The 17,912-nt window shown below is 42.7% G+C and overlaps 1 protein-coding gene and 1 non-coding gene across 8 annotated transcripts in view; one reads left to right on the top strand and one right to left on the bottom strand.

Annotated features, from left to right (window-relative positions):
• The window catches only part of GALNT2 (polypeptide N-acetylgalactosaminyltransferase 2), a 234,758-nt gene that overhangs the window by 183,280 nt on the left and 33,566 nt on the right, over window positions 1–17,912 (bottom strand). The window lies entirely within an intron of this gene.
• TRNAE-UUC (transfer RNA glutamic acid (anticodon UUC)) lies at window positions 7,053–7,123 on the top strand. Its single transcript has one exon. It is a non-coding gene; the product is annotated as a tRNA-Glu (tRNA).

Below are 17,912 nucleotides of genomic sequence, written 5' to 3'. Positions count from 1 at the left end.
AAACCACCTTAGTATTTTTTAAAACGAACTACAAGCCACAGAGAAAGAACCAGGGGAACCACTCACGTTAAAACTCATCCAGGGAACAGGCAGCAGTGGCTCAGTGGCAGAATTCTCACCTGCCATGCCAGGGACCTGGGTTCGATTCTGGGAGCCTGTCCATACCAAAAAAAAAAAGAATTTTAAATAAAAAATAAAACTCATCCAGGGGCCGGGCAAGACGGCAGGCACAGGGAGGTGTGGAATTTAGTGTGTCCTCCAGGGCAACTAGTAAATAGCCAGGAACTGTCTGGAAGAACTGTTCGGGGGACTTCTGTGACTGCACACACACTGTATACCAGTCTGGAAAGGGTGGAAAGGCCAAAATCACAGAGTAGAACTCTAAGTAAAGTCTTTCACACTGTGGAGGCTGACGCCTCTACCCCACTGGCACAGCAGGCTGTTTTGGAGACACTTTCCCATGGGAAAAAGAAGCAAGGCAAGGAGAGATCAAGCAAACTCCTCTTGCAGATTTAATTAACAAATTCAGACTGCAGGATAAAAGTTCGAGCCCAGAAAAACACAGAGCAAGCACGAAAGAAACCAGGAGGTATCTCCTGGCAGAGAAGAGGTTGGGGAAAAAAAAAAAAAAAAAAAGAGCTCAGAATACTGGAAAAGGGCTATGTCCCTAGAAAAGGAGCACCAAGAGCTGGGTACCAATTCTGGTTCTTGACTGGCAAACAAACAGGGGATGGAGGAGGTGGTGGGGCTGGAGAATGCCTCTGAAAAAGATTTTTTTTTCACTTTTTAGCAGCCCATTAAACAAAGCCTCAGGCATTTTCAACTGTTAGCACTGACCCAGGCAAGGGCGGAGTTACATTATGTCCGAGTGACAAAGTAACTAGTTAGGTGAATAAGATAATTTCCTAAAGGGTGAATGTTCCCCAAGAAGAGTGCACGTGGGGTGCAGGGCAAGGCTCAGCACAAGTGGTCGTTCTAATTCACAGAAGTCAAACCCCAGGGGTTGTAAAACAGAAACAGTTTAAGCCCACCTTCCACATTAGCCTGTCTCACCACGCCCCTGACAGAGATGGGGTCTGTAAAGAATTAAAATCTCCACCCCACTTTACCCAGGTGGGGAGCTGCAGGCTGACAAGCATCACCTACTGGGCAGGATAGGAAAAAAACAGAATTAAGAGGATTGACTGGAAAGACTGGCAACCTGGAAGGTCTCATCCTCAGGGAAACTTGGTACTATTACACCCTCTTCCTGAGCCTTGGGCCTGTCTTTTCTGGGAAAATCTGATTGCAGTCGATCCTATCTGGCAGGGCAAGAACCAGAAACAAGAGCTGAAAAATTCTGATCAGTTAAACAGAAGCCCTGCTAGAAGTCAAGAATAAGTTGAACTGAATGTCAGAGAACAAATACAGAACAAAGCCAACCAACAAGAAAACCCTAAGTAAAAGTGAAAACAACCTCTAAAATAAACTAATCAAGGAAATCAGATGACTAGACACCAACAAAAAGTCAGGAGGCACAGTAGGAGGAAAGCAGATAGGGCTCAGTCAAAGAAACAAAGTAACACTTCAAATGAGATACAGATGTTAAAAGGATTAGTGAACTAGAGGACAGGTCACCTAAAATAAAAGAACAGATAAGGAAACACAAAAAAGAACAGATAGGGAAAACAATGTAAAAATATGAGCAGGGTCTCAGGGAATTGAATGGCAACAGGAACCACACGAATATATGTGTTGTGGGTGTCCCAAAAGGAGAAAAGAAAGGAAAAGGGGCACAAAGAATAATGGAGGAAATAATCACTTGAAAATTTCCCAACTCTGATGAAAGACATAAAATTACAGATCCAAGAAGCGCAACATACCCCAAACAGAATAGATCCAAAAAGACATACTCCAAGACTTTTACTAATCAGATTGTCAATGTCAAAGAAAAAGAGAATTCTGAAAGCAACAAGAGAAAAGCAATCCATCACATACAAAGGAAGCCCAATAAGACTAGGTGTGGATTTCTCAGAATGATATGATATGATTAAAATACTGAAAGAGAAAAACTGCCAACCAAGAGTTCCATATCCGGCAAAACTGTTCTTCAAAAATGAGGGAGGGTGGTGCGATGGTGGCTCAGTGGCAGAATTCTCGTCTGCCATGCCAAAGAACTGGGTTCAATTTCCGGTGCCTGCCCATGCAAGGAAAAAAAAAAAAAGAGGGAGGGGGTTCAAGAGTAGTTCAGTGGTAGAATCCTCACCTGCCATGTGGGAGACCTGGGTTCAATTCCCAGTCCATGCACTCCCCCTCCCCCTGCCCCTGAGGAAAAGAAAAAAAAGCAAAACAAACAAAATATTAACAAACGGTACTGCAATAACAGGATATTCACATGGAAAAATTATGAAATGTGATCCTGCCATACAGCACACACACACACACACACACACACAAACACACACACAAAAACATTTTTTTTAAATGAGAGAGAGCTTAAAATACTTTCAGACAATCAGAAACTAAAGGGAGTACTATAGTCAGATAGGAAAAGACAGGAGAGAAAGGTTTGGAGAAAAATATAGAAATGAAGATTATCAGGAAGGGTAAAAGAGAGAAAAAAAATATGACATATAAAATCCAAAAGCCAAAATGATAGAAGTACTGCCATTAAGGTACTAACATTAAATGTTAATGGATTAAAATCCCCATCAAAAGACACAGATGGGCAGAATGGATTAAAAAATAGGACCCATTTATATGCTCTCTACGAGACACTCACTTTAGCTCCAAGAACAAAAGTAGGTTGAAAGTGAAAGAGGAAGGCTAGGAGCATGTATGACCCCAGAAGGAATGAAAGAAGATAAAAACTGGGGCTGTATACCTCAGCAAAATCTAGAGCAGACAATGATGTTGATGAAATGTACAAATATAAGAAAGTTTTACATGAGGGAGAACAAATGAATGTCAAAAGTGCAAAGTGTTCAAACTCTGAAATCTGTTCTACAACTAATTGTTGCACTGTGCTTTAAAATATATGTTTTCATAAAAAAAAAGAAAAAAAGTCAATTGTGATGATAAAAAAAAAATTTATTCCTTCTATCCTCCAATGTTCTGGAGCAGCCAGAAGGAAAAATCTGAGAGGATGGTATGGTAGCCCATGACAAACTCTGAGATCTGTCCTGTAACTACTTGTTGAAGAGTGCTCTGAAAACTATTGCTTTTTTCTTTCTTTGTATATATGTTATGTTATACAATTTAAAAAGTTAAAAAAAAGTTACAGGTATTGAAAATGGGATGGTACGTGGAAAAAATACAATCAACGCAAACTAGGATCTATAGTTAACAGTAATAGTGTAATATGCTTCCATTAATTGTAACAAAGGCAATATATCAAAGCTAAACATCAATAAGAGGAATATGTAAAGGAAGGGTATGAAATTCTTGTTGTTGTTTCTTCTTTTTATTTAATTTTTTATTCTCCTTTTCTCCACCCCCCCCTCTTCTTTCTTTGTGAAGAAATTGAAATGTTCTCATATAGGTGGTAGTGGTGAATACATAACTGTATAACTACATCAAGAGCCACCTATCGTCTACTTAGGATGGATTGTATGGTATGTGAATAAAACAAATAGAAGATACAAGTGCAGGAAAAAATGTGGAGAGAGAAATGTACCTATTCACTGTTGGTAGAGAAGGAGATGGTGCAACCCCTCTAGAGGGCAGTGTGGTGGTTCCACAGGAGGCTAAGTCTAGGACTGCCATATAATCCTGTAACCCCGTTATCAGGTACACACCTGGAAGAACTGAAATCAGGGTCAATGAACATTTGCACACTAGTGTTTATAGCAGCAGTATCCACAATTCGCCCTTGATGGAGGTGGCCAAAGACTACAATTGATGAATGGAAGGGTGAACTGTGGTGTATACCTACAATGGAAGATTGAGTGGCTGCAAGACAGAAATGAAGTCATGAAGCATGGAACTTGGTGAATGAACCCTGAGGACATTATGTTGAGTGAAATTAGCCAGAAACAAAAATAAAAATATTGTAAGACCTCACTAAAAGGGACTAACTATAATTTGCAAACCCTGAGAACTGAATTCAAGTGCACAGGTTATCAGAGGAGAGAACATGGGTAGAGACTGGGCAATAGATGATTAAGGAGTATCAAGTGTTCATATAAGGCTTATTGTTAAGGCTCCTAGATTGTAAGCTCGTACAGCCACATCTATTTCTGAGCTTAACTGTCATTTCTAAATTCCGAGAAGCTGAGCTCTTTGTGTATAACCTGGTCATTCCCTGGAACTCTGGTTATCTGTGTGACACCTGAGACTCTGAGTTAGAGTTCTATAGCTCTGAAGGACAGCATTACCCCATACAGCAACTGTTAAAGAAGCTGAAAAAGAGATCAGCTTCAATTAGAGATATGAATGAAATGATCTGGTTAGGGCTAAGGTAAATCAGAAAACTGGGTAAAGGATGATATTGATTGTGTTTTAAAACGTCAACTTCTGTGTGAGAACAAAGGAAGAGTTTTTTTTTGGTACAAAATTTATATTTTCTGTAACATACTAATTTAACCTGTTTGATCAGTTTATTCAAACAACAAAATTACATGGAACATTGAACAGAGAATATCTTACTTTGTACAGGTTAATGTAATACCCTGATACATCCCAGAGTAATTTGGGCAAAAAATAAAAACATATTTGCAAAGTCCCCTTAGGGACTGGGGGAAAATGTGGAAATATTAAACTTTCCCACTGGGAAATTTCTGATATTCTTACAAGCCCAATTTATTAAAACCAAGCCCTTGATCGTGGGACTTGCTCTTATGAAATGTATACCTGCAAAGGAGAAGCTAAGCCTATTTATAATTATGCCTAAGAGTCACCCCCAGAGAACCTCTTTTGTTGCTCTGACATGGACCCTTTCTCTCTAAGCCAACTCTGCAAACAAACTCACTACCAACCCAGCTATGTGGGACATGACTCCCAGGAGGAGAAATCTCCCTGGCAATGTGGGACATGAATCCCATGGATGAGCATGGTCCTGGCATTATGGGGTTGAGAAAGCCTTCTTGACCAAAAGGAGGGAAAGAAATGAAACAAAAGTTTCAGTGGCTAAGAGATTATGAGTTGAGAGGTCATTCTGGAGGTTATTTTTATGCATTAGATAGATATCCCTTTTCAGTTTCTAGTGTATTAGAATAGCTAGAAAGGAATACCTGAAACTGCCGAACTGTAATCCAGTAGCCTTGATTCTTGAAGATGATTAAATATATTGCTTTTGCATATGATTGTGACTGTGAAAACCCTGTGACTGACACTTCCTTTATCCAGTGTATGGACAGATGAGTAAGAAGATAAAGACATAAATAAATAGATAGACAAATAAATAAATAATGGGGGGGTAAAAGGTTTGGGATGTTTTGGGTGTTCTTTTTATTTTGATTTTTATTAGTTTTTTTCTTTGGAGAAATGAAAATGTTCTAAAATTGATTGTAGTGATGAATGTACAACTATATGATGATACTGTGGGCCACTGATAGTGCACATTAGATGGTTATATGGTATGTGAATATATTTCAATAAAATTGCATAAAAAAAAAATCATCCATGCATCGACACTTTAAAACCCCAAGTCACAGTTCTTCAGCTGCTCTCATCAATCTTGCAGCATTTCCATTCTGCAGAGGAGAGCAACCTCAGTCCGTCAAAGGGGAAGCTGTTCTCAGCACACAGCGCTCTGCCCAGAATACCATCACCCACACAGTTCTTGCCCTGAATATCAAGGTCAACTACACATCTTGGGACATATTCTGCACATCTGATTCTACTTTACATATTTCATTCACATTAACCCAGAAATCTGGAACTGTAAACACCTGTGCCCCAAACAATACGCCAACTTGTGAAATGAATTTGTTTGGCTTTCTGACTTGAGAGTTCACTGCTTTTTTCCTTACCTATACACTTATCCCATAACCACATCATCCCTGTTGCCTCCATACAGTTGATTGTAGCTCCACTGTCAGACCACGTTTCATAAAATCACTTCAGTCTCAGAACCTCTCTCAAGGGCTTCCTGTAACTCATCACCCATCCTACCAACTCAAGGTCTTGTGTTCCTTCGTAGAGGGGCCCCTGCCTTGCAGCTCTGGCTAACCCTCTTCTCTCATTTATTCTCCAAAACACACCCTCTTCTACCTTCATCCTGATGACACCCAACCTCTGAGGTCCCTTCCCTCCAAGAGCCATTCCACTCCCCACTGCCCTTTGTGAACACCATGGTCAGGTCTAACTTTGGCAGAACTCTCACTGTACTGAACACTGGGGAGTTTTCTTCATCACTCTTTTAAACTCATGATTAAATGGGGGAAATGGTCCAAGTGGTCAAACCTATATTTCTGTAAGTGCCAAACTAGGGTCTGGAAGCCAAGTAGCAAGTTTCAAAGTATGACACTGAATTCCTTAAAACAATGTCCTTTGTACTGAATGTCACTGGATGGACTGTTAAATTAGCCTACCAAAGCACAGCGACTGAAGGTGGAGTTTCCAATATCCTCCGCAGAAACCCTTAGACCAAGGTAATGGCAAGTTGAAGGGAAATGGTAATTGCTGAGGAGCCCACTAGAGGAGAGTGACCAGGGCAGAAACTTCTCTGACAACCTCTCTGAAACCAACTTTAAGTCTTAGTTAACATCTTGATCTTCCCTGTGGGTGGTCCTGTCTCTGTCCAAGGAGTCTCCCCACCCCACCCACACATCTCTTCACAAACACGGTGGAGGGACAGCCATTTGCAGGCCTCATATCGAGGATGTGGGCTACTCTTTTGAGGACCCCTTTACATCTGTGAGGAGGATACTAGGAGCACTTAAAATCCTCTAGCAAAAAGTACCTGCTGGGCAGCCACTTCCTGTCAGATGCACTCTGCTGGGTGTGCAGGGCATGGTGGTGAAGCAGGAGCCCAGCTACCCCTTCCACGGGCTCCAGCACTGCTTTGGGGGTGGGGAGGGTGGGGGTCATCTAAGAAAGATGTGGGTCTTCAAAAAGGAAAAGAGGAAGATGCATGGGTGGTTCAGTGGTAGAATGCTTGCCTTTCATGCGGGAGACCTGGGTTCGATTCCCGGACCATGCACTGCCCCACCCCAAAAAAAGGAAAAGAGGAAGTGAATGGGATGTAGGGAAGGGGGGGGGTCCTCCTGCCTCTCCTTGGGTGCTCTGGGGTATAGGTATTCCAGGAGGTATCGAGGGTGACAAGGATAACAACTGACATCTACTATGTTTACTCAGTGCAAGGATCTGTGCTGAGCCTTCATATACACCTATGTGGAAATTTTTTTATTACTTCTCCGTTTCGTAAGTGAGAAGGTCAAGGCAGGTAAGTTAGAAAGGTGGCAAAGCTGGGCCTCAAACACAAGTAGCAAGTCAGTCTCCAAAGCCCACTTGCCAAAGGAGATGGTCCCTACCATGTGGAGGGCAGTGGTGAAGAGACGGCCCTGGCAGTGTACCCAATGCAAGAAGAAAATCACACCCAGTCAGGATGGCTCTCCAGCTTGTCCAGCTTCACAGGGCTCTGTTAAAATATCCACATGGCTAAAGAACTGGAGAGAAATGTATGCTCTTGTTTAGGCAAGAGAATCCAAGGGGAGTTTTTCCACCCCCAGGCCATCGTGAAGGTAGCAAGACATTAGGGAAAGAACTCTGGGGTTCTAGAAGAATTTGGGGCTTCATGCCCTAGCTGCCCATCTCCAATGTCAACCTTCAAGGATCTAGGTCTAATTTCATTAAGAGAAACAACGTTTCCCTTACCCAAAACCCTCATCCTCGATACATTTACAAATCACTGGGGTGGAAAACAAACAGGAAAACAATTCTACTACAGAGAGTAACCAAGTGTTATAAAAGATACAGGAAAATGCTCGGGAAGCAGCAGGAGTAATTTATTTCAGAGCAATGGTTCTCTGACTTTAGTTGCACTATAATTACCTGGAGAGCATTAAAAAAATACTAATGCCTGGATCTTCTCCCTTCCCCCAGAAATACTAGTTTAATTGGGGTGTGGCCTGGGCTTTAGTATTTTTTAAAGCATCCCAAGGAGGGGATTAAATGTGCAAAGTTGAGAACCACTGTTCTAGAGGAAGCCAGGAAGACTTCCAGGAAGAAGCAGCATTTGCTAGACCCACATAAAATCCTTGGGTCCCACTAGCACCATCTCCAACCCTCATGGAGCCTAAATGTAATCATCAGTCCCTCTAGAGGACACCACCTCTGGTTTATATATAGTCTAGGTCATTTATAGGACTTCTGCAGCCACATCCCTTAGGGAAGCATTATCTTGGGGAAGTGAATTTCAACTGCCATTGGAGATCCACTAATGGATTGTAAAAATCAAGTTAATTGTTCGTGACTGGCAAATCTTTTCATGAGATAGAATAAAATAGGATAGTTTCAATTATACACAAGCGTGCATACACACACACACACACACATATATATATACATGGATCATCAAAAAATCTGAGAAACTGCTCTTAGGATATCAGTAACATTGAGTCATGCTTCACAGCACTCTATGATTTAACAGAGATAACATTCTCTCTGCACCTACACAAAAAATAGGATACATGACTCGCCCAGCACCACAAAGCTAGTGGTGGCAGACTTGTAATGAGAGTCAAAGTCTTCAGACTCCAGGTCTAGGACCCTTCCAACTCAGAACAACTCAGAACACTACCCCCAAAAGGCAGCCTGTAAGCCACAGCACCCCAAGGAACTCCTAAGACTCTGCTTCTGTTTTGAGTCTAATGAACATCTTCTAGGGAGACTTCTGTTTAAACTATTCATGTAAACCACCCCCCAAAATTCTTGCCCCAGAAGCAATATGAAATCCACTTTAAATCACAGGAAATCTGTTTGGAAGTTTAAACAACTTTATAATTCTTCTTAAGCGAAAGCTCTTTAGGATTGGGGGGACAGGGGAATAGATAAGCATACAAATAAGAAGTCTATAAGAAGAAATTACAATGCAGTTTTCTCCTCACTCGAGTCATCTCCAATCTGTGCGTGTATGCAGCTGACTGTCTCGCAGGAGGAAGTAACTTTTGGATGTGCCCAGTCACTGCCTGAGGCCACTGTCATTCTTGACCTTCAGCTCTGCAAGTCACCTCACTGTGATGGTGAAGATTTTACACTCCCCAAACACCTGCTCTGCCAAGAGGATGCAACCTCTGACCAGAGAACTTAGAGACGCAGGCTTCCTTGGCCTTGTGTTGTCTGTGCTGGACTCAGGAGCTGGGCTGCCTGGTTCATCATCTGAACTCCACCATTGCTACTATGTGACCCCAAGAGAGTCACCCAGCACCTCTAGGCCTTAGTTTATCACTGAAAATACGGGGATATGGAAGGTCCACCCTCTCCAGAACATCAGCTAGTTCCATCTCTCTACCCCATACTACTGACAGCCCCTTCCAACAAGAAAAATTTAGAACGCCATAGCCCAAACACCCCTACGAAGTGGAAGAAAGATCAAAGATGATGATGGTGGAGTTATACAGAGAAGGTAGGGTTAAACAAACGAGTACAACTCCTGAATCATTATATTGATATTTCTTTTAGTCTCTAGTATCTTAGAGCAGCTAGAAGTAAAAACCTAAAATTGCGGAATCGTAACCCATACCAAACTCTAAAATCTGTTCTATAACTAATTGCTGTGCTGTGCTTTGAAATGTATTGCTTTTTTGTATATATATATCTATATGTTAGTCTTCAAAAAAAAAGTTGGCTGTGATGATAAAAAAAATGTTTATTCCTTCTGGCCTCCAACGTTCTGGAGTAGCTTGAAGGAAAAATCTGAGAGGATGGTATGGTCGCCCATGAAAAACCCTGGGATCTGTCCTGTAACTACTTGTTGAAGAGTGCTTTGAAAATCATTGCTTTTTTCTTCCTTTGCTTTGTATATATGTGATATTGTGCAATAAAAAAAGAAAATATGGGGATAATGACACTGCCTTTTTTTCCATGGGGCTGCTATATGGATAACTGGAATGCTGTATATGGACAGGATGACTCCATAATTTATCATCCAAACTGGAAGGCCTGTGAGAGTGAACGGGAGCAAGTTAATAACCACACTAGGCTGAAAAGAACATACCTGCATGGTCCCAACACACTAGCACACATGGTCTAGTATGAGAATAAATGTTGCAAAGATCCACAAATGCCTTCTCACTAATGCCTGGCATATAGTAAGTGCTCAATAATCATTCGCTACTGTCATACCATTCTGTTCCCATCTCCAACCCCAAAAGCCTTGGATGGAAAACACAATGAATGGAGACAAAAGCGAAACACAAAACAGAAAGTACTGAAGCCACAACTTCAAACAGCTGGGTTTCAGGGCGGTGGGCCAAACCACCAACGGTTTCAGCAAACTGCAGCGCCTCGGAGCCTTCAGGTGCATATTCAATCTCCCTGGCCACCAGGCCCCACCAGCAACCCTGCACCAGGCCTTTCATCTGGTACCTTTTCTCAGACTGAACTCTTCTCCCCGAGGCCAGCTAGCCTTATCCTATGCAGGGAATAAGCCTGCTGACTGCTGCTCAGAACTACACAGCTTAGCCATGCGGAGAATAAGAAACCCTGCAGTCTCTCTGAAGTCCAGGAAACAGAGCGGATGATGCCTGGAAACTGCACTTCACAGCCGGGAGCAGAAAAAAGTTGGCATGTCCCTGGACACTGAGTCTCTAAGCGGTTAATATGCAATGATTGCACAAGGCCGGCTTCTAAGAAGTCAAGTTCCAAGACTGGACTACAGAAATGAGTCATCTTTACTGCATTTACTTCAACCACTATTGGAGAATGGAAAGTGCCAAGAAGAAAGAAGAGTAGAAAGAGGTAGGAGAGACGTGTGTGCTGACTTGAAGATTTATTGCTAAAGTTGGTGTAAGACAGAAGATGGATCTGCCTCTGCCACTTACTAGTTGTCTATCTTGAACCAATCATTTAGTCTCCCAGCTTCCCAGTTTGTCAAATGGGGATAATAATCCTTATGAGTCAACATGAGATTAGCCCCAAAGCATAATATAGATACATGTTAGTATTACTTTTCTGTAAAGCTACCCTGCGACGACACTAGATTTAAGCCTTCTCTTTTGTATGCAGCCATTTATGTAACTCCCCTACTTCATTTTTGCTGACCACCATGAGACAGAAGGTGGATGGAAATGAAGTTTGCATCAGAGCTTAAGCGGCTGCAACATGTTCACAGAGTTCATCGAATCTCAGACACTCATCAACTGTAAGGCACACCATTAATTTTATGTGCCACTTAGGAAGAAAGCATTGTCGATTAAGCCATGAAATACCATCCATTGTAAGATGCATCCTGATTTCCAAGATGTTAAAAATGTGGCGGGTGGGAAGGAATGTACATTTTAGAATGAATGAAATAAGGCAAGAGCCCCAAAAGGGCCCTACAGCTCTGTGTTCGGTCCGACTTTGGCATCTTCCAAGGCCAATTAAATTTGAGCCCACAGAGCAATGGGTATTCAATGAAAGCTACTCTTCACCAACCCCTAGGGAACTTGTTTAAATTCCAAATATCCTGTCCCACAAGGAGACTCCGACTAAGTTATCTGGAGCCTAGGAACCCTTTTTAAAAAGCTCCTGGGGTGATATGCAGCAGGAGCTGAGAATCACTGACGTGCACCTTCAGCACTCCAGTTCAGAGAGGATGAAATGCAGAGACCTTTTGCGTCCCCACCCCCCACCCCCCAGCTCTCACCAGCTCCACTGCCATTTCCTGGGCTGAGAAAACAAAGAGACGTCCCTGTGTCTAACAAACCCTGTGGCCAGTAGGAAAAAGAAAGTCCGGGTGAATTAACCGAATGGAGTCGAAAGACAGAGTGGCCTCCCTCTTTCTCTGGGTCATGTCTGATACTAGGACACACCTTCCATGAAGAATGACTAAATAGAAAGTAATATTTGGATGTAAATATACGGTGTTATTTTGTGGCCCTCCCACACTTCCATTTCTGCTAGGTTTCTCTTTCCTCCCGGCTCTGATTCCTTTTCTAAGTATGCAGTTATAGACCTACATTTAGAGACCAAGAGGGACTGGAAAGCGTCCTGTGTGGCATTCCCCTAAGTCAGCTGTGAGTCAGACAGGCAAAACCCTATGTGCCTTTGTATTGGCTTCCTTCTATCCCTTTATTAGTTATGTGAGCTGCAAAGACCAGTAATAACAGTCAAATGCTGCCCACGTGCACGTTTGCCAGCACCTCCCTGGACCAGGGCAAAGGACAAGAACATGAGCCCCTTTATCCCCAGCTCTGCAAATGTCATTTACATTTTGAAGCAACAGGGGACATGGAACTCCATGGACTGGTGAATTATGCATTCCAGGATTTCTGAAGCCCATTAAAAAAGGAGAGTCTGAGTGGGTGGCAAGTACCAAGCAACCCCAGCCACCTATTTCCCTCCTCCCATCCCCACTCAACACATCCCATTTATTTTATGACTCAATGCATCCAACTCGGCAGGGGTTTTAAAGCTTCACATTTCGGATGCTAGAAAGCCAAGGGACTGTGAATCAGGACTAGGTTGAAATGATAGCTGCCTCCCTCTGAGGCTACCAGCTGGTTCTGAATACCTTATTCCACCATGGTTTAAAGGGGATTCTCCTGCCTTCTATGCCCAGATCACCCAGAAGAGAGGATTTCAGGGGGTTTTCTTGGTAGTGGTTCAATGAGGCATGGAGAAAGGAGCAGGAGAGGAGAGCAGGATAACAGAGCCCTGCACTAGGCTGTGAGGCAACCTCCCTGCCTCCTGTACTCCTTGGCAGCCCCAGCACCTACCAGCCTCTGCGGGTCAAGCATCCTCAGGCACACATCTTTGGAGAGCACCATAAGAGAAGCTCAGTGATGCTCAGGGCTCAGAGGTGAAATGCTGCTATTTACTGAGCAAAGAGCACAATGGCCGCCTGGCATGGCAAGTAATTCAGTAAGTACTAGTTGAATTAATTAGTTAATTAATCCCAATATGGGACTCTTTGGGGTACGTCCAAACCCTGAATAGGAATACTGCCAGAACAGGAAATAGCCACTCCAGAAGACGCTGCTGCAAAAAAATCAGTAGATGGTCAGGTAGGAGCAACTCTTGCAGAGTAAATGACTAGGGGAAGGGAAGGAATAAATAACAGTCCATTACCTAATAATAGGTTCGTCTAAACCAGCTAACTTGTTCCAGAATTGAGGCCAAAATCAGGGTTAAACTGCAACAGTGCCTACATGATAATTACGTGTTTTCTGGGGTTTTTTCCTTTATTTTTTCTTTTTAGCCTCTAACTCCTCTTCTTAAAGGCACATACCAAGTCCTGCAAAAGATTCTCTTTCCTGGGAAGAAGAAAAAAATCATTCTCTGTTAGTTCCACTGGCAGAAACATCCCCTAAAGCCCACCTAAACCTGCCCCTGGACCAACCCAAAAAGAAAGCTGATCTGCATTTCTTCCCAGCCACTGAGGCTGAAACTGCAGGAAAGCATCTCAAGGCTCCATCCTGTAAGCATTCTCGCTGAATAAAAAATAATAGCCTTTGCACAATAGGAGTAGAACAGTTCACGAATACAAAATAAATCAAGGTAAAAAAGAGTAAAAGGCACACAAAAAGGTCTTGCGATGTACAAATTGAGATTTCGTGAATGTCATTAAAATTCTATTAAGGGGATTTTTGACTCCTGGAAATTGAGGAACGGTATTAAAGCATGAAAGGGCTACAACTCTCTCTACATGTGCAGATAGCTCTCTCTAGCAATTATCTTACTGACTGCCTCATCTATGAGGAAGTAAAGGCTGTTACAATACCTCTCAATGCAAACTCTACCAAGATTTTAAGAATCCTTTCATGCAAAATGCTGTGCTTTAAACACCATTTCAGGAAGACCAGGAGGTCTTGGCCTTGGGCCTCGACATAATCGACCAACAAGCAAAAGGTCACTTCTCCTGGCCCTTTCTATGGAGTCATCCAATGATACTATTCTCCACGCTATCTTTGGAGTACTTTATATACTTCTATGACCCATCCTTTTAACCACCCCCAAAGAAAATGTTCCTCAGCACTCTCAGTATCACAGCTATTGGGATGGTTTTCAACCTTATCAAAGATTCTTTGTGCTATTTCCTCCCACGTAATCTATTTTTCAATCAATAGCTATAAAAATATTGGGAGTGATTTAATACGTTTCCTCTTTCTTAAAAAAAAAATGGATATAAGCTGTCCTGAGTTATCTCACTAAGTTCACATAATTCTAGCCAGATGCAGAGGTATTTTGTTACAATTTCCATCTAGCTTTTGCTAGAATAATCGAAATCTTTCAAGGACGCCGAATGGGGCCCCTTTGAGGTACAAATTCTCCCCACAGAACCATACCTGTTCCAAGTTCTTCCAGAATCTAAACCTGGTATTCTAAAACCTAAATAAGGAAATTCACAGTTTGGGCTTATAATTTCATAACTTCACTCTCAAGACTCAAATTTCTGTACCTATTTTGAAGTTGGAGTTGCCATCTCAAGCAAAGGCACTCTTTTTATATTGCTCCATTCCTCTGCTTACAGCACGGAAAACCCTGCATTCTGTTAGGGGTTAGGACCGGTTGCCTCCCCGAGCACCAGCAGGCATTGGAGAGAGACACTCCAGAAATCAAGACATACCTGCCCTCAAGGTGCTCAATCTAGTATCCTCTTTTCTGACTTTAAAAGGAAAAATCAAACTTGTTTTACAGGATGGGGAAAGAGTGCTTCATCTAAGAGAACTGCAAAGAAGAGAAAACATTCTGAGCCTGGTAAGCCTTAAAACTTACTAGTACCTAAAATTAGCCCTGCTGATAGACATGATAGGACAATTGGTCTTTGCACTTTTCCACAATGCAGATGGCTCACCACCAAGGGCAAACTGTGCCTGCATCAACCAGAAAAAGCAGCCAGAAAACAAAAAGGATAGCTTATTTAGGAGGCAGCCTTTTCACTTCAACCACTTAATGTGCTTCTGTCTGGACAAAGTGGCAGAATAGAATATAAGGAAATTGTCCCCCAGTCCCAAATCTCTCCCAGACATCATTACTATGGATCAGTCCTGTACTTCAGGCCAAACCACTCCAGATTACCCAGAGAGTGGTACATGTTTTATAGCTTCATGATGAAAAGAGAAAAAAATTCTTGAAGGAACATGAGTAACTACACACACACACACACACAAGCAAGAACCAGAATTCATCCTAGATTTACAGCCCTCAGTTCCACTTAAGATGCATTTTTAACTCTGTCATACTAACATTGTTTATTAAACATTTACTCCTGGCCTAGAGCTTGGCTGACCGGGCTTGAAAATATGTTAAAACACCATCAGAATCACATCAAGAATCTTTTAAAAAGTCTTTAAAAAGTAGATTGTCTATTTATCTTGACAAACTGGGGATATCTTCTACAGGCTTAAGAATTTCAATTAACAAACACGTCCTGGTATCCGATGTACCTGGCGGTGGATGGACGTGTGTGAGCTGCCCTGCCCAAAGGCCCCTGCGGTGTGGGAGACAGGTGCACAATGGTCAGACTCTGAGGAGACCTGGATAGGGGCTCGACACAAAATTCAAAGGGCCCCAGACATTTGAAGGAAGGAAAGAACTTGGGAAGGGGGAGAAAAGCTTATTCAACATTTACTGCAAAAACCAGAATTACAGTCAGGCAGCCCCTGGTGTAGGACACATTGGGGAAGAGGGGAGGGAGGATGGGGGGAATTATACATATACAGGTACAGATACATAGATTTTGGAGACAGCCCTGAATTTTAATTCCAGCTTATAAGCTTTGTGACCTTGAGAAAGTTATTCAACTCATACTGCTCTTTGGTTAAATCAGGGTAACAAGAGTGTGATGGCTAGGTTCTGGTGTCAACTTGGACAAGTGATGATGCCTTGTTGTCTGGTCAGGTGAGCACTGGCCTGATCGTTGCTACAAGGATATTTCCTGGCTGGCTGATAAACCAGAAAGTTGGTGCATTAAATCAGCTGATTGCATCTACTATCAACTAAGAGTACATCTCCCACAACCGAGATAATCCAATCAGCAGAAGACTTTCAAGGGCGAGGCCTTTTCACTGCTCCTTCAGCCAGGGAGCCTCTCCTGAAGAGTTCACTGAGACCCTTCAGAGGAGCTCCCAGCTTCACAGCCTGCCCTATGGGTTTTGGACTCTTTCATTCCCAAGGTTGCGTGAGACACTTATAAATCTCATATTTACAGACCTCTCCTGTCGATTCTGTTTCTCTAGAGAACCTCGACTAATACAAATACCTACACCTCACAGGGTTATTCTAGGGATGAAAAGAAATGCTGAATGTAATACACCTTGTACACGGTAGGTACAGAATAGAGTAAATTTCTCAAGCATCCTCTGAAGCCATTTGAGAAATATTAGCTACACCTTAAAATTTAGAAAGCTGAGATGTTACTGGGCAAGTTGCCTAGAATCACAGGAAATGAAAACTACCGCCAGGGCCTGGCCCTTCATTTTCTAATCACTCACTGAACAAACAATATATCGAACTTGCACTTGGCGCCACAAGCTGTGTGAGTGACCTTTTGGGGAGGAAAAAATGCTATTACTAAATATTTAGCGATGCAGTGCCTGAGACACCAAAATACCTTTTACACACAGGCAAAGCAGTTCCTTAGAGTGGAGACTTCTCACAAACTTATGACAGAAGCTGAGAAGAGGATATGGCGCTCTGCAGACTCTGGGACCTGGCACATCCTGCAGGTGTCAAGCCCAATAGAGGGACCGAGCTCTCTTTGGTTCAGCCAAGCCATCTGCAGTGCCAGATGCAATCAGTATCTTCACAGAAAACCAAGAAAAAGGACTGAAAATGAGCGCAACTGGCAGCCATCACAAGAAAGTCTCTTTCCAGGAACAAAGGTAAAAATTAGCATTATACTCTCCACAGTCAAACCATTTGTGGGCAGGTCCAGCTGCTATGAGACCCGTATTGAGTGGCCATGACAATGTAGTACCACTATCACCAAAGCAGGTTCCCAACCAAAATTTTCCAGGAATCAAGAGCTTAGGACATGTCAGGGCAACAAAAATCTTCTTGGTCAAAGCTTCATCACTGTAAGGACTTCTTAGAGGTTCATGATACATACACATTGGTACATTAATGCCTTTGGGAAACTTGCAGCAAGGAAAGATGTTAAACTCTGTTTTACCTAGACTCCCAAAGACATCTGATGATAGCATGCTCCTGTCATGTACTCCCACCCTGGGGTTCAGTGAACCCTGGATTTGCCCTTTTAGAAATAGAGGAACAACCTATGGGTATGAATGGGAATTAGCAAAATGGATGGAATAGCATCCCTAAAGAAAACAAACCGGAGTGGGGGTGGGGAGGGGGAGGGGCAGAGGGGAGAGCTGGGAATCACGACAAACAGGTCCAGAGCATATGGTGGGTCTCTTGGACCCTGCAGAGCCAGCAACATACAAGAACACAGGAGTGATGCAGGAGGCTAAGGAAGGTGCATTAGTCAAGGTTCTTCAGAAAAACAGGACCACCTGAATATATGTAGATATGAAGAACTGATTTTAAGGAACTGGCTCACACGATTGTGGGGCTGGTGAGTTTTGCAGGGCCAGCCCACAGGTTGGGATTCTGGTAAGACTTGATGGTACAGTCTGGAGCTGGAAATCTAGTAGGGAGGCTAGCAGGCTGGAAACTCAGGGAAGAGGAGATGTTGTAGTCCAAAGGCACAATTTCTTCTTCTTCTGGAAACCTGTTATTTGCTCAGTTATTTACTCTTCATTCAAGTGATTGAATGAAGCCTACCCATATTATGGAGAATAACTGCCTTTACTTACAGTCAGCTGAAGGCAGATGCTAATCAC

This window comes from Tamandua tetradactyla, chromosome 2, assembly GCF_023851605.1.
Source record: "Tamandua tetradactyla isolate mTamTet1 chromosome 2, mTamTet1.pri, whole genome shotgun sequence".
In the NCBI taxonomy this organism is placed as follows: Eukaryota; Metazoa; Chordata; class Mammalia; order Pilosa; family Myrmecophagidae; genus Tamandua; species Tamandua tetradactyla.
The sequence above is the reverse complement of the archived record's forward strand: the minus strand, read 5'-3'. Positions and strand labels throughout refer to the sequence as shown.